Source organism: Paroedura picta, chromosome 3 (assembly GCF_049243985.1).
Source record: "Paroedura picta isolate Pp20150507F chromosome 3, Ppicta_v3.0, whole genome shotgun sequence".
NCBI lineage: Eukaryota > Metazoa > Chordata > Lepidosauria > Squamata > Gekkonidae > Paroedura > Paroedura picta.
Window position 1 is genome coordinate 121420796 of NC_135371.1, and position 25723 is coordinate 121446518.

At 45.3% G+C, this 25723-nt stretch overlaps 1 protein-coding gene across 3 annotated transcripts in view; it reads right to left on the reverse strand.

Annotated features, from left to right (window-relative positions):
* Positions 1 to 25076, reverse strand: part of PIK3R5 (phosphoinositide-3-kinase regulatory subunit 5) — an 87712-nt gene extending 62636 nt beyond the window's left edge. Inside the window, exon 1 of one of the 3 annotated variants that reach the window (XM_077327504.1) lies at positions 24919 to 25076. The gene's annotated coding sequence lies outside the window, so the exon portion shown is untranslated. Of the gene's footprint in view, positions 1 to 13908; positions 13931 to 14264; positions 14293 to 24918 lie in introns of those variants that run through there. The other 2 variants (XM_077327505.1, XM_077327507.1) reach the window with 2 other exon arrangements.
* Positions 25077 to 25723: the final 647 nt, after the last annotated feature.

Below are 25723 nucleotides of genomic sequence, written 5' to 3' on the forward strand. Positions count from 1 at the left end.
TGCTGTGGGTTTGGTTATGGATGAGGAAACAGGGTTGCTACCCGCCATCAGGGAAGGGGGGGATATAAATAAAATTCTATTGTTATTGTTATTAGAGGGGAATGATACCAACAGATGCTTGCAGGTGTCCCCTGGGGTGGGGGCACTACACAAACCAGCAATGACCAGATGTTCCAAGGTTTCAAAGTAACTAGCCAGTAACTTCTCCTTTCTTTATCTTGTTAGCTGTACCTAGAGTCTGTCTTGTAGCCACTTGGACATTCTTCCTGTAGTATTCAAGTTGTTTAACTAAAGCATCTGCACACTTCCTTACTCATTGCCACCTTACTGCTCACCTCACTAATGAAATACACCTCTGTGGTGTTGACCTTATGAACAGTGGGAGAGTAGGGAACAGATTTTATTCAATATGGGGGTATGCAAACAGAGATACTCAGTTAGCAGCTTTCTATCCAAGTTTCCTGGCTGAGCGGTGAGCTGGCAGGGGAAATCTGGGGAGAAAGCATCCTTGCATTTGCAGAATAAGGCCATTTTGCCAGACTTGCAACATCTGCTGCTTTTGTAATTCCATTTTCTACAATGCATAAATATAAAATGTTTTGCTTCTAGTATCTCTAGTCCTGTTGCATCATTATTTGGATGTCTTATGTTGTCTGGATGCATTATTTTAAGTTTTGTAATCCACCTTGGGTCTCAGAAATAAAAGGCTATAAATAAATATGTAAATATAATGCTAGTATTATATTGATGAAATATAGGCATGAATCTTAGCCTTGTTTGTTGCACTTGGGAAATTTGTCACTAAGGACTGACTTTATAAAGATTACACATATTTATACCCTGTTTTTCACTATCATAGCAGATTTCCATCACCTTCCCATCTACCCCCCACCACAGACAAGCTGTGAGGTAAGTGGGGATTAGAGAGCTCTGACAGAATTGCTTCTGTGAGAGCAGATCTAACAGGACTGTGACTATGCCAAGGTCACACTTTCTCTTTAATTTTCATTTTGAATGGGTTCTCATGACAATATAATACACACATTTCTGTGTTCTAATTTTAGAGTGCACATATTGATCAATTAACAAATTTTCCAACTTTTTTGTTGTCACACAGTAACATTCACCCTAAACGTAGCAAATTTTGTTTCTGCAACTCTCAAAATTGTACCAAAATTTTAAAGGTATCTGCACAATAAATTATAAAAGTGTCTATAAATAGTTACAGTATGTTACAGAGTTTTGAGAACGCTTCCATGGTTTTCCTTATATGTACATTTATGATTCAGTATGTATGCAAATGTGCATGTGTATAATTATATATGGACATTGTTCCAAATGTATTTTATGATCCAGAATTTTGCCACAATTCTATTACTGATTCAGTTTACCAACATATATTATGAGCACATCTGAAACTGTGCTGGGTGGTGCAAACATTATTGTGGCCAGTTTAGGAAGGATGAGGGTTGGGAGTGTTTTTCTTAGAAATGTGCAATGCTGAGGCCTACATAATTTTGATACTTACATTTCCTTCATTCTCTCTTGTGAAGAAAACGGCAAGTAACTAACCTTATTACTTTAAGAAAAAAGGACCTATTTCAGTGAGGGGTATCAATCATGAAAGGACTACTGAAAAATTAGTTAGAAATTGGGTTGCCAGCTCCAGGTTGAGAAATTCCTGGAGATTCGAGGGTGGAGTTTGGGGAGGGACCTCAATGACCCCATCCTCCGAAGTAGCCGTTTCTTACAGAGGAACTAATCTCTGTCGTTTGGAGATCCATTGTAATCCCAGGACATCTCCAGGCTCAACATGGAAGCTGGCAAATGGCAGCTCTAGTAAGGAAGCAGATATTGAGAATAGCTTGGATATTGTTAGTTATGTAACCCCAGACTCTGAGCTGTTCTAGTTTTCTTCCTCAAAGTTACCTTGGCCATCTGTCATATAAACTGAGACCCCCTAGTTTGTGAAAAGCTTGTAAAATCTAACTAGCCTTTGGGACATGACACCAAAACCAGGGTGGGCAAATGTGCTTCCTGGCCCATCCCCCTACCTCCCAGCCACAGGACTTCTGTCTTGGAGGACTTCTGTCTTTCAGACGACTCTGCTTCAACCATCCAGCAACAGCTTCTAAACATCTGGCAAATGGTTCCAGTATAAGGTGATCAGATTTTAACATTGGTAAAGTAGGACACCATTGACCGGGGGGTTCTTGATTAAAAATTTGGTCTATATGGAGCAACAAAAAGTTTCATAAAACGCATAGAACGCAAAAATAGTATTGTAATATATATATATTTCAACATAAGCACAATTTGCCAGGTACCCCCAGATGTCCCTCCAAAAGTGGGACAATGTGCTCACCTTATTCCAGTAGGGAGTCTGGGTGACTATCCATGAATAGATAGAGCTGGGTGTCATGGGCATATTGATGACAGCCCAGCCCAAAGCTCTGAACCAGCTGTTCCAGAAGGCACATAAAGATGTTGAAAAGCATTGGGGGGGGGACTGTGCCCTGAGGGACCCCAGCATGGGAGTTGAGAGGGGCACAACAACTCATCCCCCCCACCACCCTCTGGGTCCGGTTATGGAGAAAGGAGCATACTAACTAAGAGCTGTACCCTGTATCCCTGTCCCAGAGAGGCTGTGGGCCAGCAGTTCATGGTCGACCATATCAAAAGCAGCTGATGGATCTAACAGAACAAGCAAAGCCAATCCACCTTGATCCAGCTGGCAACGGAGATCATCCATCAGGGTGACCAGTACCATCTCCACCCCGTGGCCAGGATGGAAGACAGACTGATGGGTCAAGTGCTGATGTTTCATCCAAGAACACCAGGAGTTGGTCTGCCGCAGCTCTTTCAACCACCTTACCCAGGAATGCCAAATGTGAAACCGGGCAGTAGCTGGCTGGGACCTGCAGGTCCAGCAATGGTTTCTTAAGGAGAAGGCAAACTACTGCCTCCTTTAGCAGCTCAGGGAACTTCCCAGTACCCAGGGAGAGATTGATGATATCCCTGAGCTGACCTCCTATCTGCTGGCCACCTCCTTTCAAGAGCCAAGACAGGCAGGGATCCAGGGAGCAAGTGGTAGCCCTAACCAATCCCAGCAACTTGTCCACTTTGGATAAATAGAGCCATCTGAAGCCATCAAACATCACCTCCAAAGGTGGCCAACAGGCAAATGGTTCCAGGGGAGAGTCCGGACAGCTGTCCATGAGGGGATAGAGCTTGGTGTCATCAGCATATTGATGACAACCCAGCCCAAAGCTCTGTACCAGCTGGGCCAGAGGGCACATAAAGGTGTTGAAAAGCATGGGGGAGAGGAACTCCACAAGGGAGCCGATAGAAGTGTGACAACTCATCCCCCACAGCCACCCCCTGGGTCTGTTTATAGAGAAGGGAGTGTATCCAACTAAGAGCTTTGCCCCTTATCACCGCCCCGACGAGGCGGTGGGCCAGCAGTTCATGGTCAACCATATCAAAGGCGGCAAACAGATCTAACGGACCCAGCTAGCAATGGAGGTCATCCATCAGGGCAACAAGCACCGTTTCCACCCCGTGGCAAGGATGGAAGCCAGACTGATATGGGTCCAGATATGTAGCCAAATACCAAGAAATTAAATTAAGTAGGACAAACCAACTAGATAAACATTCTTAAAATGTTTCCGCTTTAGCTGTTTTTTTTAAAAAAAGGAAATGACAAAAGTAGTTTCTAAGAAAACCAAACAGAAACCTTCCTTCACTAAGTGCGGGAGAGCCAGCGTGGTATAGTGGTTAAGAGTGGTGGCCTCTAATCTGGGGGGCCAAGTTTGATTCCCCCCTCCTCTATATGCAGCCAGCTGAGTGACCTTGGGCCAGTCACAGTGCTCTCAGAGTTCTCTCAGCCTCACCTACATCACAGAGTGGATGTTGTGGGGAGAGGAAGGGAAGGTGCTTGTAAGCCACTTTGAGACTACTTTGGGTAGTAAAAAGTAGGATATGAAAAAACAGCTCTTCTTCTCTTCTGTTCTCTGTCATTGTGTGTTTTTTGTTAAAAGGATCCAGTATCATTCTCTGTATTGTTTCAGCCATCAAAATGAATTCTGCTCCATTCTAGCAGAAAAGAAACAGAAAGAGTAGAATTCAGTCACTGCAGCTTAGTGTTTTTATCTGCTTATTTCTTCTATAAATATGCCAAGAAAGCGGGTTAAGATTACAGCCATGGCATAGGGATATAATATAAACACAAAGCCACTTGGGACTGTTCAGTTGAGGGCCAAGAACTTGTGACCCCGAACACATGAGGACAGCATTTCTGCCAGGTGCAGATTTGTATTATGTGAACATGTTTGAGAACTATGAATGTGGATCAGGAAACTGCAGTCCGAAGACTTTCCAAGAAGTCGTGAAAACGTGGGTTGGATTTTCATGACAGAAAAAAATTGTTGCTATAAAAAGCTGCAAGCAGGAGGTCCAAAAGAATATCCACTCATTTTTCAGACACACAAAGCACTGCAGTGAAAGGACATCACACTCTGGGATGTTTCAAACAAAATCAACCTTTACATACCAACCAGGCCCACCTAGATGCCCTAACTCTAATAAATGAACACCATTGACTGAAAATGAAAGGTGATGACTAATGTTTGAACACCTGCTGGATTTAATTTGCCAGATGTTTCCCAGTCATGAAATAGGAGCCAATTGTCCAGTAAGTTCACTGTTCATAAACAGACTGGCTTGTCAGGTGACTTTTTGAATATTTAAACAATACAGTAAGGTAGCGATCCCCAACCTGTGGGCTGCGGACCACATGTGGTCCGTCGACTAATTGGAGGTGGGCCCCGAAGGACGCCTTCTCCCCCCCCCCCCCCCGGCCCTTTACAACACACTTCGGGTGTCATTGTCTCCCATCACTCCCAGATGGGACTATCTCGTTGCAGAGAAACAAGCTCAGGGTTCCCATTGATTTGCCATAGTCATGAGTTAAAATTTCCATTAAGATGTTCCTTACGTTCATTGTTGTGGCGTGTCTGTATCTTATTTTGAAGGGATGTTTAAACATTACCACAGCAATCAGAGAGCGTTAGGGCAGTGGTTGAGAGTAGAGGAGTAAACTACCCCCCCCACCGGGCCTCAGTAAAATTGTCAAGCGTTGAGTGGTCCCTGGTGATAAAAAGGTTGGGGACCACTGCAGTAAGGTACAATCAGTAATGTTTTTCTCATACAAATTCTCTGAGAGCAAAGGCAAACCTCCTTCCCCCTGTTCTCACAGACCGATTGTCTCTACTTGCTGCTTATCAATAGCATAAACAAGTTCAGTCAGCCAATGGATATAAACACTCATTTCCACACAGCATCATGAGAGAGATAGCTCTCCCCAGATGGGCAACCAGATTGGGAACCTATATGGATATACAATGTCATTCATTCGCACTTACCCTAAAGCAGGTGGGTTGATACAGTGAGTGCCTTTTGGCTACTTCATCGAAAGGGATCCTAACAGCCAGCCATACCTCTGGTTTTCTACACAAACCACACTCACACATAAAGCTATTTTAATGAGATACGATAAGTTAAGAGCAGGGACGTTTCGGTTGAAGTTTCCTAATCTAAAACATGACTTCATATTGCATAACTCCTTACTCCTCCACATGCAGCCAGCTGGGAGACCTTGGGTCAGTCATAGTTCTCTCAAACTCTCTCAGCACCTACCTCACATGGTGTCTGTTGTGGGGAGAGGAAAGGGAAGGTGGTTCTAAGATGCATTGAGACTCCCTTCAGGGAGTGAACAGGGTACAAAAAGCTACCTCTTATTAGCTTTGCTGTATCAGAATTACATGTTTATTAAATTCTAAGGTGTGTGACTTGGGGTGATCTGGAGAGTGACTCAGTAGCCCATTTTGGAAGAATATATGGAGGTACAAGTGCCAACAACAGTTTCACAAAAGACTGGACCTATGCACCACAGAAACCAACACAGAGAAAGCATTTTTCCTGTTCTCAAGCGCCTTTTCCTAAGATCAGTGAGCCCAAAGTGGTGCCTGCCAATGTGTTTCCTGGTGCCCATAGCATCCTGCTTCACCAAAGCAGAGCTAATCCTAACCTCATGGGAATAAGAGGTGCTTCAAACTGGCATAACCTTTGCATCTACAGGAAGAAGCCCCATGGAAACAATTGCCTCCATCACAGGATGATGCTTATCTTAGAACTTCCCATTTTTTTCACTGGCTTGGCAGCCATTTTATGTTGACATTCCCTTCACATCCCAAAGTGGCTACAAGCTCAATTAGATTGGTGGTAGGTTGGCCAGCTCTAGGTTGGGGAAATGCCTGGAAACTTTGGTGGTGGAACTGGGACTGGACAGGATCTGAGGCAGAGTGGGGCCTCAGTGGAGTATAATGCTATGAAGTCCACTCTCCAAGGCCACCATGTTTTTCCACGGGAACTGATCTTTGTCACTTGGAGATGTGCTAAAATTCCACAGGATCCCCAGTGAAAATGGGTTTATCACAATCAAGTTAAACAAACTACATATTTTGGCAATGCCTTCCTCCAAACAGTTACATCATTCTAACTACACAAAAAGATGCAACACTGATCACTGTTAACTCTCCATTTTCACCCACACCAAGACAGGACCTATGCTATCCATAAGGAATTCACCCCCCTTTTGTGCTAAAGGGAGTGCTAAATTCCACCAATAAAGAAGAATAACAAAACCTCAAACTTTGTAACGCTTTTGTGTTCCCCACCTTGGGGGTCCTATTTGAGTGGGGAAAGGCAGTATAAGAATGTTTTAAATAAAAATGTTGCAACAGTGGTACCATGGGACACTCTGTCCTCCAAGCCAAGCCTGCTATATAGAAAACTAGCACTACTAGTCACCACTCTAGGAACTGAACTTCTCCACAATTCAGTCACTGATGTTCCCCACCTCCCACTTCCTCTTTTTATGCTGCTTTCCTAACTGCAGCTTGTAAAACAGATATTAGTTGCTCTTTGCTTCTAGATGTCGATCCAGTAGCCATGGGGTTCTCTAAGTTCCTTAGGGAAAAGATTTCTCTCCCACTGCAACTATACATTTTTGCACCTGCCCTTTGTCTGAGACCATCTTGAGGCCACAGGGAGGGGCTATGCCTCACTAGCAGAGCATCTGCTTGGCGTGCAGAAAATCTCAGATTCACACCAATTAAAAAGATTCACTAGGAGGCATCTCCAATTAGAAGAATTAGCTGGGAGGTGAAGGGAAAGGCCTCAGCCGGAGACCTGGAGAGAGCCCCTGCCGGCCTGAGCAGGCAATACTGACTCTGATGGGCCAAGGGTCTAGTTCAGTCTAAGGCGGCTTCATCTGTTCATAGCGCATAGGTGAAGAACATGCTCTTTCCCATTTTTTGGAACACTGTCTCTTTCTTAGGAGAGGAAAATCAGGCAAAAAAGTTCATTTGGAAATTTATTTCCCCTGCCTCCTGATTTCCCTCCCCCAGGCTCAATATCTTAGCCACCAACCATAACAAACAGAAAATTCTGCAGCATCATAGAGTTCATGGCAAAAGGGAGCTCCTCCACCAGGCATTTGGTTGAGGTTGACCAAAACTAAATAAGAGCTACTGGGTCCCAATCCTCCCTCCCTGAACCCATGTGACAGACAAGATTGTTCATTATGCTAAACTTTATTTCTCTGCTTATTGTTGCCATTACTGTTACTTTTCATTCATTTAATCTGTGAGTTTGATGTACTGTTCTGTTATGTTCTATGTGAACCGCCCTGAGCCTTTACAGGAGGGCAGAATACAAATGTAATAAATAAACAATACATTTGGGTCAGCAAATTGGTGTAGTGATTAAGAGTTGCAGCCTCCAACTTGGAGAACTGGATTAGATTCCCCACTCTTCCACATGCAGCCAGCTAGTTGACCTTGGGCCAGTCACAGTTATCTCAGACCCATCTACCTCAAAGGGTGCCTGTTGTGGAGAGGGGAAAGGAAGGTGATTGTCAGCCACTCTGAGACTTCTTTGAGTAATAAAAAGCAGGGTATAAAGCCCAACTCTTCTTCTTCTCCCAAAAAGTCTTGATGGTGAGGGGCAGGGAAATTCAAGACAACACATTTTTGTGAAGAGAAAACCTTACCCAAATTGTCAGGGCCCTTCCAAGCCTAACACAAGAACAGCAACTACAGTTCCTCCCAGTGGAAAGCATTAGAAGGGAAGTGGGGGAGGTGTGGAGGGTCAGAATAGCATCAACCAAAAGATACTTTGAACATTTTACACATCAAGTTCCCCTTTGTGTCTCTTGACTTCTGTTTTTCATTTCCACTGTGCTCACCCAGAGTCTGTTGACAGCAAATTTCTCTTTCTCAATTGGTTTCCGAGATAAGTTTCCCATTCATAACTAAATGCAACTAGTGTCCCAGGTTGGGAGTTATGTGTAGGAGTTGTGCTTTAGTAAATTTGATCTTTTGCCATTCTATGGTTTCATTTTTCTTTCTTACATCTCCTACACACACACACACACACACACATTAGGACTACTAGCTACCAGTTTGAGCTAGAGCTCACAGTTGTCTTGGGGGGGCAGAGGAGTTTGAGTAGCTATAATTTGAAAGTTGCTCGATAGGACTACAAAGCCCACAAATCATCAGAAGCCATGATACACACAGACAGCCCCACTATAGCATAAAATTAATGGAGCTCTGCAGGTTGAAGGGCTTGTTTACAATGCTCCTTACCACGCTTCAAAAGAATGCAGTGCTAGTTTTTAAGGCTTGTGCTATAGATGCGCCTGTCCATCTATTAGGGTTGCCCTCCTCCCGATGGTGCATGGAGATCTCCTGGAACAAAAACTCATCTGCAGACTACATAGATCAGGCCCAGTGGAAAAAACAGCCCCTGCAGAGGGTAGTCTCTATGGCATTATACCCTGCCAATGTCACTCCCCACCACAAACTGCATCCTTCCCAGGCTCCACCCCCAGATGTCCATGAATTTCCCAACTTAGAGTTGGCGACCCTAACTCCTACATGTTGCCAAAATGTAAAACAATGCATCACATGCCTAAGAATGCTATTGCCCATCTATCCAAAATCTCATGTGCCAACAGTCTGCACTCAGTAGAAGTCCCTAGCTTTGTACCTGTCACTAACGAAACAATGTCCCTATTCTGCTGGGATGTTGTAGATACCATTCTTAAAGTGTGGCCAGACCTCTACCAATATGAAGTGGCAGGATGGAGAGGGTGCACCATCTCCACCATCAATCTCCACCATTTCTCCACCATCAATCCTACTCCCAGGCTTTCCCCTTCAGCCCAGCCAACCAAAAGGAGCCTAGGACTGAAGTAAACACATACAACTGTCAATAAACAAAATATAATAAGGACTAGAAGTAAAGCCCATTGTTAAAAATGGGCAGAGCAGGGCTGTGGACCCGGCTGGCCCCTTTGAGGGCCCGCACACCCTTCTCCTCGCCCATACTCACAGCGGGCTGGGCCACGTGCTTTGCCAGCCGTCGCCTCCGCTCCTGGGCAGCAGCATGGCCAGGCCTCAGGGGCCGCACAGGCAGCGACGCGACGGCAGGCACAAGCACTCAGGCGCGGAACTCCACGCATGCGTGGTTGGCACTGCCACTGACCACTTGGCCCTGGAGTACCACTTGCAGCTCCTGATTCGCTCCTCTGAGTTTTTATCATGGACAGCGCCCGCCCACTCTCCTCCCACTTAGCCCTTAGCCTTTTATTTATACTGCTCCGCTGGAGCGGTGGAAAGATGATGGGCATATACATGTCTTTGGGCACACAAATAGGGATTTACAAAGATACAGGAGCTTCCTATTCTTATCTGTGAAACTGTCAAGGGTATAAAATTTCAGAATGCAGACAACTAAATGACAGATACATAAGGTCTGTGGAGATTAGTCTTGACTGGAATATGTTTATCCTCTAAGCAAGGGGAAATGGGCAACATAAAATTTTGTATAGTACATTTTTCTCCTGTTCTTCATCTGCATAACATATTCCATTTCCACTTTGCCACAAGGAATAGCAACAGATTTTGCTGGGCAATGAGGTCCAAGTCCACTGCAAATCTAAGGTTCATATTCACAAATTTCTGAAAATCTAGCAGGTATTATTGCCTGACCGATTTCGCAACTTGACAGCCTCAGAATGTCTCAGGAAGATGTACTCAGGCCATAGTCCAAAAGCTTCCAAAATGCAGACAGGTGCCTCAAATGGCTTGGATCCATCAGAGAGTCTCCACAGATGGAAGAGCATCTACCCACAGGACGCAACTTTCTCACACACACACCCCAACTGCAGCTCAAAATGCTTCTTCCAGGGACAGGGGAAGAGGAGAGAGAACTGAACTTTGCGGCTGGAAACCACTCCACCTGCAGAAACCCTACAACAGATCAAAGTCAATACCTATTACTTCAAAGGATCTATCAGAGGTGTCAAACTCATTTGTTACAAGGGCCAGAACTGACATAAATGCATACCATAAAATGTAATGCCAGAGGCTGGAGGTATTTCACCACTGATCATGACCTACAGCCTAGCTCTGCACCTAACTATTACCCTTTTCTCAATATGCACAAGAAATGTTGTACAGCACAGAGACCAATTGGCTGACAATCCAGGGGCAACAGCCAGAACTTCTCAAGGGTCTTTAACATATTTCACATTTCGGAAGTTTTCAATGGGCTGGAGCATGAAAGGCTGCATTCCCTTGCTGCAGGTGCAGTAGCCAAAGACAGGGGGCCAAGTGTCATCCACCAGGGGAACCCAGCAAGCCCTGATGTAAAGAAACTGCTCTAGTCCGCAGGTTTTGGGGACGGATATTCCAGGCATTCATCTTTATCTTCTTATTCTAGTTAAATTTTTGTTAAGGGATAAAGACCCATTTATCCCTGATCAGCCCTGCCTGCTCCTTAGAGGGCCAGATCCTGAAGATGAAACTTTGGCCACCTCATGAGAAGGAAGGACTCCTGGAGAAGAGCCTAATGCTGGGAGCGATTGAGGGCAAAAGAAGAAGGGGACGAAAGAGAATGAGGTGGCTGGATGGAGCCACTGAAGCATTCGGTGCAAACTTAAATGGACTCCGGGGAATGGTAGAGGACAGGAAGGCCTGGAAGATCATTGTCCATGGGGTCGCGATGGGTCGGACACGACTTTGCACCTAGCAACAATAAAAGACCTATTTGTTTCTAGTATGGTAGCAAAATTCCCTTATATTTCTACCCAAATAAGATCAGTAAGAATGTCTAAATGTAATAATAAATGATAGTAAAGCTTAGGTAAATATTATCTGATTATCCAGTTGTCCTTTGCACATGTGTTAATGGATATAATAAGCAGATTTCCATTTTGTAGCCATACCCTTAGCTCTGCTTTTATAAATATTAGAAAGAAAAATCACCCCCTTTTTATGGTAAACAATATATTTGTTCCTTTTTGTTTTAAAATTGTTTCTGTATTTTATTTATGGTATTTTAATATTTTAATTATTATATTTTGCTATTAATTTTTATAGTTCTCAGCTTCGGTATAAGTATTACTTAGATGTGTCAAACTGACTGAATACATCTGGAATTTTTTTTTTAATCTTGAAAATCCTGGGGAGGGGAAGGAGTGAGGCAGCCACCCAATCTACCTCAAAGTCCCAAATTCAGCAACAAGCTGGAACCGGAAAAGGAAACATGATGTTCATCAGCATCAAACTTCAAGGGCTGCCATTCTCCAACGATGCTGTTGCACTTTAATTTCCTGCCAGCACCACGACATTATCCAACCACCCAAAATATTACTCCACTTGAGGCAAAGCCCCTTGCACCCAGAGAAACAACAGGCACTAGGATGCACACCTGTACTGTGGCCTTCCTGGGGGCTGGCTTCATGGCAACAACTCCTGCCCACCCCTAGACTCTTGAGGCCCCACCTCCAAACCTCAAGGAACATTTCTGACCCAGAGGTCACCAACCTCCAGCTGCGGCCTGGAAATCTCCTGGAATTGGAGGTCATCTGCAGACTGTAGAGATCAGCTCCCCAGGGACAAATGGCTCTTTTGGAGGGGGGACTCTGCAGTGACAGCTCATCTCCAGGCTCCTGTAGATGAAAGGGCTTGCTTGGGAGGGGGGAACTCTGTGGCACTGTGCCCCAGAGAGGTTGCAAGAGGCCAGTCTCCAGTTGGGACCTGGGGATTTGCTGGAATGGCAGGTCATTTCCAGGCAGCAGAGATCAGTCCCCCTGTTAAAAAGGGGAGGGAGGACTCTCTGGCTTTGGATCCAATGGCGGTGCAGGGATGCCAGGCTCCAGGTGGGAAACAAAGATAAATGCTGTAATAACTGCTAATAACTGCTAATAACAATAAGCATCAAATAATTCAATAATTTATCAGTTTCCTCCTTCAATGAAAATATTTAATTGATAGCAAAATTTGCTGAAAGAACTGAAAACCTTACCATCTGTCCATTCTTCAGTTCAGTTCAATATCAAAGTAAATCAATCAAACATGACAACAGTGGCGGGCAAAGAATTTATAGAAGGTGTCACAACTACTGCCTCTATTTCAGCTTATCTCAACATTTTTAACATTGAGAAGTCCCTGAAATATTCATTTTATTATTATTATTATTATTAAACTTTTATACCGCCGCTCCCTTAGGCTCACGGCGGTTTACAAGATAAAAATTACAATAAAACCCATAGTTAAAACCATTAAAACCTTCAGGCTTTAACAAACCCCAGAAGTGGGATATCCAGGTCCCAGCCAGAGGCTGGCGTCCCTGCCACTGTCCAGGGGTGCCAGCCTCCAGGTGAGACCTGGAAAACCTCCAAAATGAAAGCTTCTCTCCAGACTGCAGAGATCACTTTCCCTGGAGGAAAGAACTGCTTTGGATGGGGAGGGGGGAAGGGGGGCTGTGTGGCACTCCCCTCTATATGTGTACACTCACACACAAGACAAAAGTATTCCCTCCTTCTCAAATAGCAAGCCTTATTAACCACCACCTCGTCATGTAAGGAATACCTGTCTCCCTCCTTGGATTGCTCTGAGAAGCTATTGGTCACAAGGTGAAAATTTAAATGGAAAGAATCCCTTACCAGTCAATGAGCAAGTCAAGGAAGACTTACACAATCATCCTGCAACAGCTTCTTCTGCCTGTGCTCTAGCTATAGCTCTTTAAGGCAATGGCAATTTGTACAGCTTGGTGTAGTGATTAAGAGAAGCAGCTGGATTTGATTCCCTGCTCCTCCCTATGTTGGGTGACCTTGGGCTAGGCACAGTCCTGTTAGAAAGTGTACTCACAGAGCAGTTTCTCTCAGAGCTCTCAGCCTCACCTACTTCACACAATGTCTGTTGTGGGGGAGAGGAAGGGAAGGCGATAATAAGCTACTCTGAGATTCCTTTGGGAAATGAAAAGCAAGGTATAAAAACTAACTCTTCTACTGGGAAGGTGCTACTGGAAAACAATGTCCCCCTCCACAACATGTCCTCATGGCCTCATGGTGTTTCTTTGCCCATCTACAGGTTCCAAATCTTCCATGTTATTGGTTTCAAACTTGCTTTGTTGTGATGGTCTTGGAAGGATTGCAGCATGACCAAGGTGGTATCCACATGGAAAGGAAAAGTCTACATCTTCCCATTCCCACCCACATCAACATTATGTTCTTTGCCGCAAGTGCCTGTGATGGTTACCCCCAAAACATTCCTCCCTTCTCAGACTGCAATTTGCAAACCTCACAACTTACTCATGAGTAAACATTCTAAAGGCAGAAGCTTTTACTGGCCGCCCTGGGTCCCAGAGGGCCACCAGGGGGCTGTTTCTGGGCCTCCCACAGCTTCCCCTCCAGAAGGCACCCTGGGCCCCACCAAAAGGCAGCTCACTCCCCTCCCCATGTCTGTCAAGTTGAAAGAAGCCAGGGCAACTTACTGGCAGCAAGGCATACTCTGATGCTGGCTCCTCTTCAATTCAGCAGACCTCTGAAACTGGCAAGAAGTTGGAGGTAGAGAGTTGACTCCTTATTAGCCTTCCCTGGCTGAGAGCTCCCTTCTAATTGGGGCTAAATTACCAGGGCATGCTATTCCTATCTGAGAGCCATGACTTACTCATGAGTAAATATTCCCCAGGTACAGGCTTTTCCTGGCTACCAGACCAGCAGAGGACTGTTTCTGGGCCTCCTACAGCCCCCCTTTCTGAAGGTGCATAGAGGCTGCCCTAGGAGGCAGTTTACTCCCCCCCCCCATGTTCTCTGAGTTGGAAGAGGCTAGGAGGCCAGGGCAACTTACTGGCAGCAAGGCATATTCTGAGGCCAGCTCCTCTTCCACTGAGCAATCTTCTGAAACTGGCAGAAAGATGGATGTAGAGAGCTGATCTCTTATTAGCCCTTCCTGGCCCAGGGTTACTTCCTGATTGGGGCTAAACTACCAAGGTGGATCATGGCTGGCTGAGGGCCATCTCCTATGGAGGAATATTTCTGAGGTGGCCAATCAGGTAGGGAGTAAATTGTCTGCTTGAAATTTGAGCTGATTCACTGTCATTGGCAGAGTGCAATTTATACTGATTGGCCCTCACTGGCAGAGTGCTTTCTCCTATTAACAGCACACCACCAAAGAGGGCCAATCAGGCATTGAGTTGTCTGCACGCAATTTGACCTGATTGGCTCTCATTGGCAGAGTACAATTTGAACTGGTCCTCATTGGCAGAGCGCGCTCTCTCTATTGGTGGCACACCCCCAGAGGAGGCCAATCAGGTAGGGAGTGCGCTTTATTGAGCTTTATTATGTTCAGTTATGTGTGCAAGTGTACATACACAATTATAGCACCCGTCTCTGCTATGTGCAAACCCAGCACATTTTTCCGAATGCAAGCTCCCATTCCTGTCCCTCATTTCACTCCCCACTTCCATTCAGAATATTACAGAAGATAGTGTTCGTATTACAGTTGCCAGCTCTGGGTTGGGAAATACCTGAAGAATTTGTGGGTGGAGCTGGGAGTGGGCAGGACTTGAAGTGAGGAGGGACCTCAGTAGAGCCAGTTTCTCCAAGGAAACTGATCTCATTAGTGTGGAGGTGAGCTATAATTCCTATGGATCCATCCATAATGGAACTTCCAATGGTGCCTACAATCCCCAAATATAGTAAAAATATGTATACTGTACTGGAAAGCTGTTGGTTATGCCTATTCCAACTCAATAATGTATGGTAAGCACCTTTTAAATTTATAAATTCTGGCAAAGATCTGTAACTTGATTCCAGAATAGCATGCATACAGAGACATGGGAGTATGAAGACAGTCTTGTGTGCCTTGGTGGAAATGGGATGGAGGAAAAAGTAAAGGCAGTATGAGTCAGACCGATGGAATTTAAAATACAGAAACTGGGGAAAAAACAGAATGGCAAAAGATGTCAGTTCAAAAAAAAAAATCCACACACAGACTTTCCTTAATATGAACATTCCAATGTACAACTCTCACTGAAAAGCTGATGTAAAATGAACCCAAATTGATTGGGTTAATAAGCACTGGCTTGATTCAGGCAATAAGCACTGGCTTGATTCAGAAGAGAAAAAGAAATAAAAGAGAGACTGAAATGATTCAATGTGCAGCCAAGCCATGCCTCATTCTCTCCACCCTCGAAGGCCATTCGACTATACCTTGAACTTACCAAATTGGTTTAGTCCATCAGAGGCCATTTGGGGTCAGGTTTGGTTCAGGACTTAGCATGAACCAAACTGCTTTTTTTGGTTCATACTCATGTCTAATGGACAGGGTGGATGGACAAAGCAATGTTGTACATCTTATTGGGAAGAGTAACAGCTCAGGGTTTGGCACAAAGCACTGCCTCTGCCTGTATAAATCTTTAGGTCAGATTGTCTTTATTTTGTCTTCTACTTTAAAGGCACAGATACCTTCAGCTCTACTGAGAATTTCTTTTGACGTGGCTCTGGTCTGGTGACAAACTGCTGTTCTATTGCAGGCCTGTTCCGCGTACTGACCTTCCTACTGATCTGTGTGGTCAGTCTCCAAGTTTTGCAATTGGCTTGGCATTGGACACTTTTCCCCATATTATTTCCTCCTTTAAATTTTTTAATTTAAATCTGGCTTCTAACTGAGGGTTCGCCATCCCTTTGGGAAACAGAAAGCAGACTACTGAAACAGATTCAAATGAGTAGCCGTATTCTACTACTGAAACAGTTGCCTTGCCTTTTTGTTACTGACAGCACACTATCACACTGGTTTCCAAGCAGCATTGGATACCTTCAGAAATAATCATATCCTTTTGTGTGCTTGGAAAGACCTCCTCAGTAGAGTTCACTATTGCCCACTTTGCAAAATGGGCTTATTTATATATGGCTTCCTTCACGGGGCTTAGGGTTTTAAAGCAGATAGGACTTCCCCTCTCACAGACCACTGGAAGAATGAAGTCATTTCTCAGTATGCTTAAAATATATTTCGGAACTTGCCCCAAACGGTAACTCGTGTAGCGGGACAAAATCCCCTACTCCTGCTTTGCATGGAGCATCCTGACTGCATTTCCATCTCTCATGAAAAAATAACTGAAAGATTTGCCCTGCATCAATCACTCATGCACTGGCTTCCTCTGGCAACTTAATGATCAATGCCAAAATCACACATGCATTAAAATGTAGCCTTCCTGTCTGACCAATCCACCAATTCAGATTTCAGGTACAAGTAGAGTTAAAACTGTATTTCATGACTGCAGATGGCTAAACATAATGGGATGGGGAGGGGGGGAGGAAATGCCACCTGGACACTACTTCACACCTAACAACAACAAAATACTGACCACTTGGACAAACTGCCCCAGGGACACATTTAAAATGATGGCCAAGACCTGAACTGTTGCCTGGGCTAGTGGATCCCAACCTTTCTGAAGAGGGCCTACCTCCTGATATTTGTTTGATCCATTTTCAAATCAACACCATGCTTCTCTCCCTCTCCCCAACATAAAATATGGGAATCTCATTAAAAAGAAGGTGTCTTTCATGTTTAAAATTTCGAAGAGTATACTGAGCAAAAGACTCTACTTCATGGTCATGTGGCACATTTTTCATTTGTTATCATTTAGCCTACCAGAACTTCCTTTCCCAGCTTACCTCAATCTTCCTCCTCCCACCTGCACTTACAGTTAGGTTGAGTGGCCAACCTTCAAGTGGGGCCTGAAGATCTCCTGGAATGACAGTTGATCTCCGCACGTCAGTTCCCCTGGAGAAAATGGCTGCTTTGGAGGGGGAACTCTATGGCATTAGATTCCTCCGTGCTCCCTCCCCACCCTCCAGGGCTCCACCCCTCCAAGTGGCCAGGAATTTCCCATCTCACAGCTGGCAACCTTACTTAACAGCCCCTCTGTGAAAGAACTGTCTACAACCCGTTTTTGAGTTTGAGAAACACTGGATTAGCCTGATAGGGATGGTGAGGAGTTTGAAGTAACCCAGCCGGATTTATTTCCCTATCCCATGCCATTACCACAAAGCCATTGTTCAAAACCCATTTGGGTTCAAGAGTGACCAAGAGGGCTTGTTGAAGAAATGCAAACCAACTCCAAAGTCTTCTTGGACTCACATAACTAGTTTGATGGCACTTTGTATCCTGGCCTACTACTCTACAGCAAGATCTGGGGAGAGGTTAAGAAGTGACAAAACGACAGGCCATAATTTCAACAGCTACCTCCTTTGGGAGATTTATTTATCATATGGCAAGTGTATAATGTAGCCAAGAGATCATAGGATTGTCTGGCAGCCAGGCAAGAGCCATTTGAAGGTGGTTTGTCATTGCCTGCCTTAAATCATGACCCTAGTCTTCCTTGGAGATCACTCTTCCAAGCACTAGCCAGGGCTGACCCTGCATAGCTTCCAAGATGTGACAAGTTTGGGCTTGCTTAGACTCTCCATGCTGGGTTCCTTTTGGAGAGCTGGATCCCTTCACAAGCACAAGCTGAAAAAAAGATTTGCAGCATCCTTTGCAGGAAGAACACCAACACAGACAGCCTCCATGCACGTATTAATGTGCTGCAAAACTGCCCCAGTGGGAGCAAGGAGAGGGGAGGACCAGCTGCTGACCTCCTGGGGAGACCTCTCCTGCCACTTAACCTCTCAGAGATTGCATTTTTACAGCTACATATAAAAACTAATGTGTGAACTCAACAAATGCAGGTTTGTTAGAAGCCATATAGAGTGATAGGCCAAGGACAGCAAAATTAGCCCAAGCTTCTTCCTCTGCTTACATATAGTTGCCATTCTGTAAAGCAGCCCTTGGATCCAAAAGACACAGGCAGACACACAAGATCACACACTCTTTACCATGAAGGAGAAAACAAGGAGAGAGAGAATGCCAGTTAAGGTCTCAGTCAGCAACACATCTACAAGAACCAGGAAAGGAGAGGAAGCTCTGAAGGGGGATTGTTCAGGGGAGGAACAGACAGACATAGACAGAAGCCCTGGGGCCTTAACTGGAGAAGGGAGGCAAGACAGTTGTTCTCCATAAAGTGATAATTATTCCAGCTGCAGAAATGAACCAATAAATCCAAGCCATCATATCAATCATTCCTAAGGAATAGCTGTATTATTCCAGTGCAGTGGGTGGGTGGGTGGGGGGGGACCATTCTGTGACGTCAGCATGATTTTCTACAGCATGATTTTCTACAGACTAGAGCATCCATCTTCAGTTTCAATGCAGATTGGCTCCTGACGAGGTAGGTACAAAAGTTATGGAAAGAAAAGGGGAGGGAGGTAACAGAGCCAAAGAGCAAGGAAAGGCAGGAAGTGCTCAATCAAATGTTCCCTTGTAAGATATACAAATTGAATCTAGAAAAGTAGAGACAATTGACTAGTTTTGCTAAGCTACTTAACACCTATAGAGGGAAGGAGTCTCAGACTTTGTTAAGATACTTAACGCCTAGCAGTGAGCAAGAAATAGTCTTAATAAGACTCTCTCACTAGCGTGGGTCTGTGTGATCCTCCAAACACAACAGTTTCATAACTGGTTTCCAGTCCTTAAAGACCATTTTTGGGGGAAAGCTAGCCCTGCCCTTCAGGGTCACCCTCAGCACATCTAGTTCTCCTGGAACCCCCTTCAAAAGCACGCGAGCACACTTCTCTGCCTCTTGAAACATTCTTCTACCTACTCCATGATGGCCCTATATATAAAAAACTAAAACAAACTGACCCAGAGTCTCCAGAGCACTATTACGTCATGAGCATATCAGTGTGGCCTGTTCCCCTTTTCCCTGCCAGCTGCCTCCTTTCCCTGCCTTTCCATTTCTGCCTGCAATTGGGACTTTCATGATTTCCTTCTTTTTGTTCTCAGGTCCATGAAATAAACGCAGAATTGTTGCTAAGCTTTTATTGATCATGCAGGCAGAATTTAAGCATGTTTTTTATTGGCTTGTATGTTGTAACGAGACAAACATTTAAAAATACTCCTGCACACACGTGCACATAAACACACATGAACTCTCTCACACAAAAAACATTGCTAACAAAATTGTGGTGCAGCCTTTCCTCAAAGGCAGTCTAAGGAGTCCTCGTCTGGGGCTTTTTTTCAGGACGAGGGCAAAATATTATGTTCTCCTCCTGTTTAGAGGTCAACTCTAAACAGAGTTAAGTCCTTCTCTAAACCCACTGACACCAGTAGATTTAGAATGGTGTAATTCTGTTTAGGATTGCCTTACACCTCATGCACCCCAAGCTTTACATTGGCAAGCTCAGGCTGAGAAATCCTTGGAGATCTGGGGTGCAGCCTATGGAAAGCCACATTTGGGGAGGGACCTCAGTAGGGTAGAATGGCGAACTGGTCTCTGTCATCTGGAAACCTGTTGCAATTATTTAACTTTAAACTATAAAATTACTTTAAAATGCATTGCTTAAAATAAATTTTTCTGAAAATGACAAAGAGTTGGTTTTTATACCCCAATTTTCACTACCAAAGGAGTCCCAAAATGGATTACAGTTACTTTCCCTTCCTCTCCCCACAACAGACACCCTGTAAATTAGGTAGGGTTGAGAGAGTTCTGAGAGAAACTGCTCTGTGATAACAGCTCTAACAGGACTGTGACTGGCCCAAGGTCACCCAGCTGGCTGCATGTGGAGGAGGGATGTGGAATCAAACCCAGCTCTCCAGATTAGAAGCCACCACTCTTAACCACTACACAAAACTGCTATTGCCTGATGTGACATCCTTATCAAGGAAACAGTGTATAAGAATATCATTCCTCAAATGAAGATTAAATAGATGGATTTGGACAGAGTCCAGATAAAATTCTGATGTTACTCTCAACTATAGGCCCAGTAGAACCGTTCTGTCTTATAAACTGTATGGCAGGAGATTCTCCAGCCACCACCTGGAGGTTGACAACCCTAGCCTAAATGTGTATATTTGTCTGCCAAACAGTTTGCTCACTTGTAAGAATGGCCAACCCTGCAACTCAGGAAGTAGGGTTAGAAGAGCTAGCAGTGCCAGGAAATATAAATGGGTGGGAAGAAGGGGACAGTTACCATCTTTGGAGCACCTACATGGACTCTGTAAAGGGGCTGTAACTGGGAACTGTTGAGAAAGACAAGTCCCATGTAACTCCTCTGGACAGAGGTACCCATGGCTAGGTCAGAGAGAAGGAGACTGGAAGCAAGGATCTGGGAATGATCGGAAGAGAACTGAGGCTGACAGGAAGAATAGGCAGGATTTTAAGGTTCTCTCTCTTTGAAACTACCCTTCATAAAGCTGCTTTTCTGAATGACATATAAATATATATCTTAAATAAAGCATTAGGGATACCAGTCGCCAAGCGGGACCTGGGAATCCCCTGGAATTATAACTCATCTCCAAGTGACAGAAATCAGTTCCCCTGGAGAAAATGGCTGCTTTGGAGGGTGGATTACCTAGCATTATACTCTGCTTAGGTTCCTCCCTGCCCCCACCCCCAAAGTATCTAGGTATTTCTTAACTCAGAGCTAACAACCCTAGTTGACATTCATTTGAACTTGACTGCTTATGAAATTGTCAGATTATACCTATTAATTTGAAATGCATCCTGAGCTGCAAGGGATCAGGCAGGAAAAGGTCTTTCCTAACACTTTCCTGAGATCCTTATACCGGAGATGCCTGGGATTGAACTGGGGACCTTCTGCATGCAAACATATCCTCTACCACCAAGCCACAGCCCTTCCCCTCAGGCTCGATAAAAACCTAAATAACACTCATACAACCAATACCCCCTCATAAATTTATCCAACTCAGCTCTAAAATGAATGAGGCTTTTGTTCCCAGGTCTGCTCCAGGAAGGATATTTTTTAATTTGATTCCCCCAAGAGGTAAGCCTTCTTCTGACCTCAAACTACTTTCCCTTAGAGATAGCACATTATATATTTATATTTGTACCCCTGAAGCCTATTCTTCACCTTACAGGGGAAAGACTACCCTCTCCAGGAGTAACAATAATTAAATACCTGTTTGCACTGGTTGTGACCTTAAATGAAAGGTACACAGAGCCCTCACTCATTCACCAGCGTCAAACTGTGCTCTGGACATCCCCTACTTGCTAAACAGGACACAGACAGTAAGAGAATAACATGTTTATCAGGCTTCCAAGAGTGCATTAAAACAATTGGGAGGCACAAATGCAGAATTAATGTTTGAAAGGGAACAGTTGGCAGCTGGTTTCTTCCCTGCCACCCTGACAGTCGAGAAACTGCCTCATTATGAAAACTGTGTGGCAGAAGCAGGGCCCACCGCAGTCTCGTTTCTTAATGAAAGCTCCCTTTTTAGACACAACAGAAATTCAGGACAGCTATAAGTACCAGTTTACCAACACTTCATGCAGTGATTGACAGTAAGGCAGAAGTTGAGAAAACAGGTCCCAGGTTGCAACTGGACACTTCTATTGCAATAAATTTTAGCATCATGGTCCTGCAGTCCATGGCAAAACTTCGCTTTTTAAGATGAAATCCGGGATTATGAGACTCGGGCTGTCTTTCCACCTGTGTGCACAATACCATTTGAACTAATTATCTGCATTTGTATCACTTCCAATAAATATACCTCCAAAATGCTAAAGATTATACCATGGATAACACACTCCTGTATTAGATTAATGAACAGCAAAGACCAAGTAATGATAATAATAAACCTTATTTCTCTAACTCACTCTTCCCGAGACTCAGGGTGGGGAGCACCAAGGCATAAAATACAATTATAAATAACATTAAAAACACATTAAGTTAGTTAAAAACATTTTAAAATTCTCACCATACATCTGCTAAATTAATCTCTGAGGAGGGCTTTATCCTTTAAATGAATGGATCTTCCTTCCATATCCCAGCAGATGTTTCCCATGTATTCCCAAGTAAGCCAGAATAAGCATGTTCATACAAACTGAGTTTGAAAGATGGGAACTTGCCCCCTTTAAAAAACAAACAGCCCAGTCATCTGCATATTTACTTGGAACCACATCCCACAGAGTTCAAACAGGACTGTTGCGGCATCTTAAAGAGGAATAAAATTTAAATTAATCTAGTACGAAATTTTATGGACTACAGCCTCTACATGAGCTCTTGTCCACAAGAAACATATGGCAGAATAACATTTTGCCGTAAGACTCCTGTATATTTTACTGTATCAGACTATCACAGCTACACTGCTGGGGTGCATAGCTAAAGTCAGATGTTAGCATAGTTTAAGCAAGCTTCACTGTATTAGGGTGGATTTCCAAGCAGATACGCAGGACAGAAGAGGGCAGAGGCATACTTTTGGAGGAAAAGAACCCCTGAGGTTTAAGGCCCAGCATGCCATGAAGTTTGGAGCCGATCAAAATGCATTCAGTTACATTTCAGAGGAGACAATGCTCGAGCTATGGGAGGGAGCAGACAGGAATTAATTATCATGGAGAGAAGTGTTTTCAGGGAACACTCAGAGTCCATGACTGTAGATCTATGTAAAATACTTGTGAACAAGACTGATATAGTATTTCACCAGCTTCTTAAGTGAGAGCAAATGTAATATAATAAAGTGAAGCTAACACTAGAGCGAAATACTGGCTAAAGCAATATAAGTCAAGTATATTTCTTTATCTTAACAGGAAGAGGACATTAGCAAAGAGTTCCAGGTGTACCATTATCATAGGCAAAGTGCGCCAAAGAGAAAACCGTTCCATATCTGGAAGTTCTCCATACAGATGCATTTGATTTTTTTTTGCCATCAAGTCTCAACCAAGTTGTGGTGACTCCTCTAGAGTTGTTTGGAGGTGGTTCACTACTGCCTGCCTCTGTGTGGCAACTCCTGATTTCCTTAGTGGTCTCTCATCCAAGTGCTAACTGGGGCCCACCATACTTAGCTTCTAAGGAGATCAGGCTAGCCTGGCCAGGCCAGGCCAGGGCAGCCATGAAAAGCCTCCCAGTATTCAAGAAGGTCCAGTAATAGGAAATGCAATCAGATTTATTATGTTGTTTATACACCAGCCTTCTAAAGCTTGCATCCCACAGAGCCCCTCCTGCAGAAAGTTCCAGGTTCCATTCCCAGCATTCCTGCAGGAGGATTCTAGGTGGCAAGGAACAAAAAATGCCTTTCTCCGCCCAAGACCCTACTCTGACCCTGCTGGTTCCAATAAAAAAAAGGCTGAGCTAGATGTACCAATGGCTTGACAGCTTGTAAGGCAGCTTTCTATGTTCAACAATGTGACTCACCTTCAGGGGAGAAAATAGTGGAGCCCTAAAGGGCCAAGCCTCTTGTAGCGCAGGGTGGCAGTGAAATGCTGTTTGAAGCTGTCTGCCCATGAGGCTGGGAGTTCAATCCCAGCAGCCGGCTCAAGGTCAAACTCAGCCTTCCATCCTTCCGAGGTCGGTAAAATAAGTACCCAGCTTGCTGGGGGGTAAACAGTAATGACTGGGGAAGGCACTGGCAAACCACACTGTATTGAGTCTGCCATGAAAACGCTAGAGGGCGTCACCCCAAGGGTCAGGCATGACCCGGTGCTTGCACAGGGGATATCTTTACCTTTAAAGGGCCAAGCAACTGGGGCTGGGAGCAAGGGGGTGGGCTACTATGGATACCACATGCACCAACTCCTTGATATATGCAATGGAAGGGGGGAAGCAAGAACAACCCCGACAACCCCACATATGGCCCTGGGGACACAGACCCTTGACTATGTCCAAAAATACAGCCTGTAGAACTGCTTGTCAAAGCTTTCTAAGCTGGAAAACCACAATCATGTGTTATAATGTTAGTATCGGCCCCCACCCCAGTCGATTTTGCAACACACTTGTTCCTCCCGCTGATTTAGCAAAACCAGACGAAAGGGCGCTAATCGTCAACCTCGCTGAACTTTGTCCCCCCCCCCCCCCCGGATTCTTCAGGCACCGAAGATGGGGTCTTCAGAGCGGCGGCCAGCCCCGAGCCTTCGTTCTTATCGCTGCCTCCCCCCCCCCAGAGCAACAGGAAGTCAAGCGGCCCCCTTCAAAGGCAGCAGGGAGAAGAGGAACTGTACCCCGCTGTGTTTACTACTCGAAGGAGTCCCAAAGCGACTTGCCAAAACCTTTCCCCTCCCCACCACAGACTCCCTGTGAGGGAGGTGGGGCTGAGAGAGCTCTGGCAGAATTGCCCTGCGAGAACAGCACTGAGAGAACTGTGGCAGGTCCAAGGTCACCCAGATGGCTGCCTATGGAGGAAGAGCGGGGAATCAAACCCGGTCCTCCGGATTTGTGGCCGCCGCTCTTTACATCGCGCTCTCTCTCACACACACCCACACCCACACACACACACCACGTCTCGGAGCGGGGCTGCCTGCTCAAGCGTCCCGGGACCCCGGGCTCCAGCCTCCTTCTTGCTTCCTGCCTCGAGCCAGCGCTCCCCGCTCGTCCCGGCGCAGATGCTAGGGGACCCCCGTCTCCCCAGCTGGAGCGGGCCCGGCTGCACCCACCCAGAGTCGCCTTACCTGGCCGGCCCCTCCGCCCTGAGCGCCGCACTCCTCCCGGCCCATCCTGGGCAGCGCAGAACCGGTTCAGCAGCCCGCCCGCCACTCCGGGCCGAAAGCCTCGAGCTCCGCTCAGCAGCCGGCAGATGCCATCGTCGACGTCGGCGCTAAGGCTCAGGCCGGCGCTTCCTCGGCTGCGGGAGGGCGGGGCGGGAGCCGGGGCCACCCCAAGCCACGCCCAGCGAGCCACGGGCCTGGCCTGCGCCCGAGACGCCCCACGGGAGGGAGCGAAGGTGCAGAAGACGGAGCCCCTCCGACGGCCGCGCCCATCCCTCCCGCCCGGGATTTCACAAGTCCTTCTCGAGCAACCTTGAATGGATGGGATGAAAGACAATGCAAAACAAGCGCGCGAGCACAACCAGAGGAACCGAGCGCTGTGTTGTTTTACAGCCAGCTTCTTTGAAGCTGCGTCGCTCCCGTCCTGGATCGTTGAATTATGTGCCGTTCAGAACCCCATTGTCAGGGGGAATAGTGCTAAAGGGAGAGCCACATTCCTGTGTCACAACAAAAATAAACATCTTGGAGCATCCTTAAAAAAAAAAACGTGTTAGTCCTTAAGTCCCGGTGATTATAGCAGGTAAAGATTCTGTCTCCTTTCCTGCGGAATTGTTTCCATGTGAAGTAGCGTAGCCAGGAGATTTTCTGGCAGGCAAAACTTCCAGTTCTTTTGCATTATCCAGGGTGCAAACAGAAGAGGCAAGCTAGGATTGCACCTCAATCTGTCTGCTTAGCACTTGTGGCTACTCAGCTACATATTTTATATTAT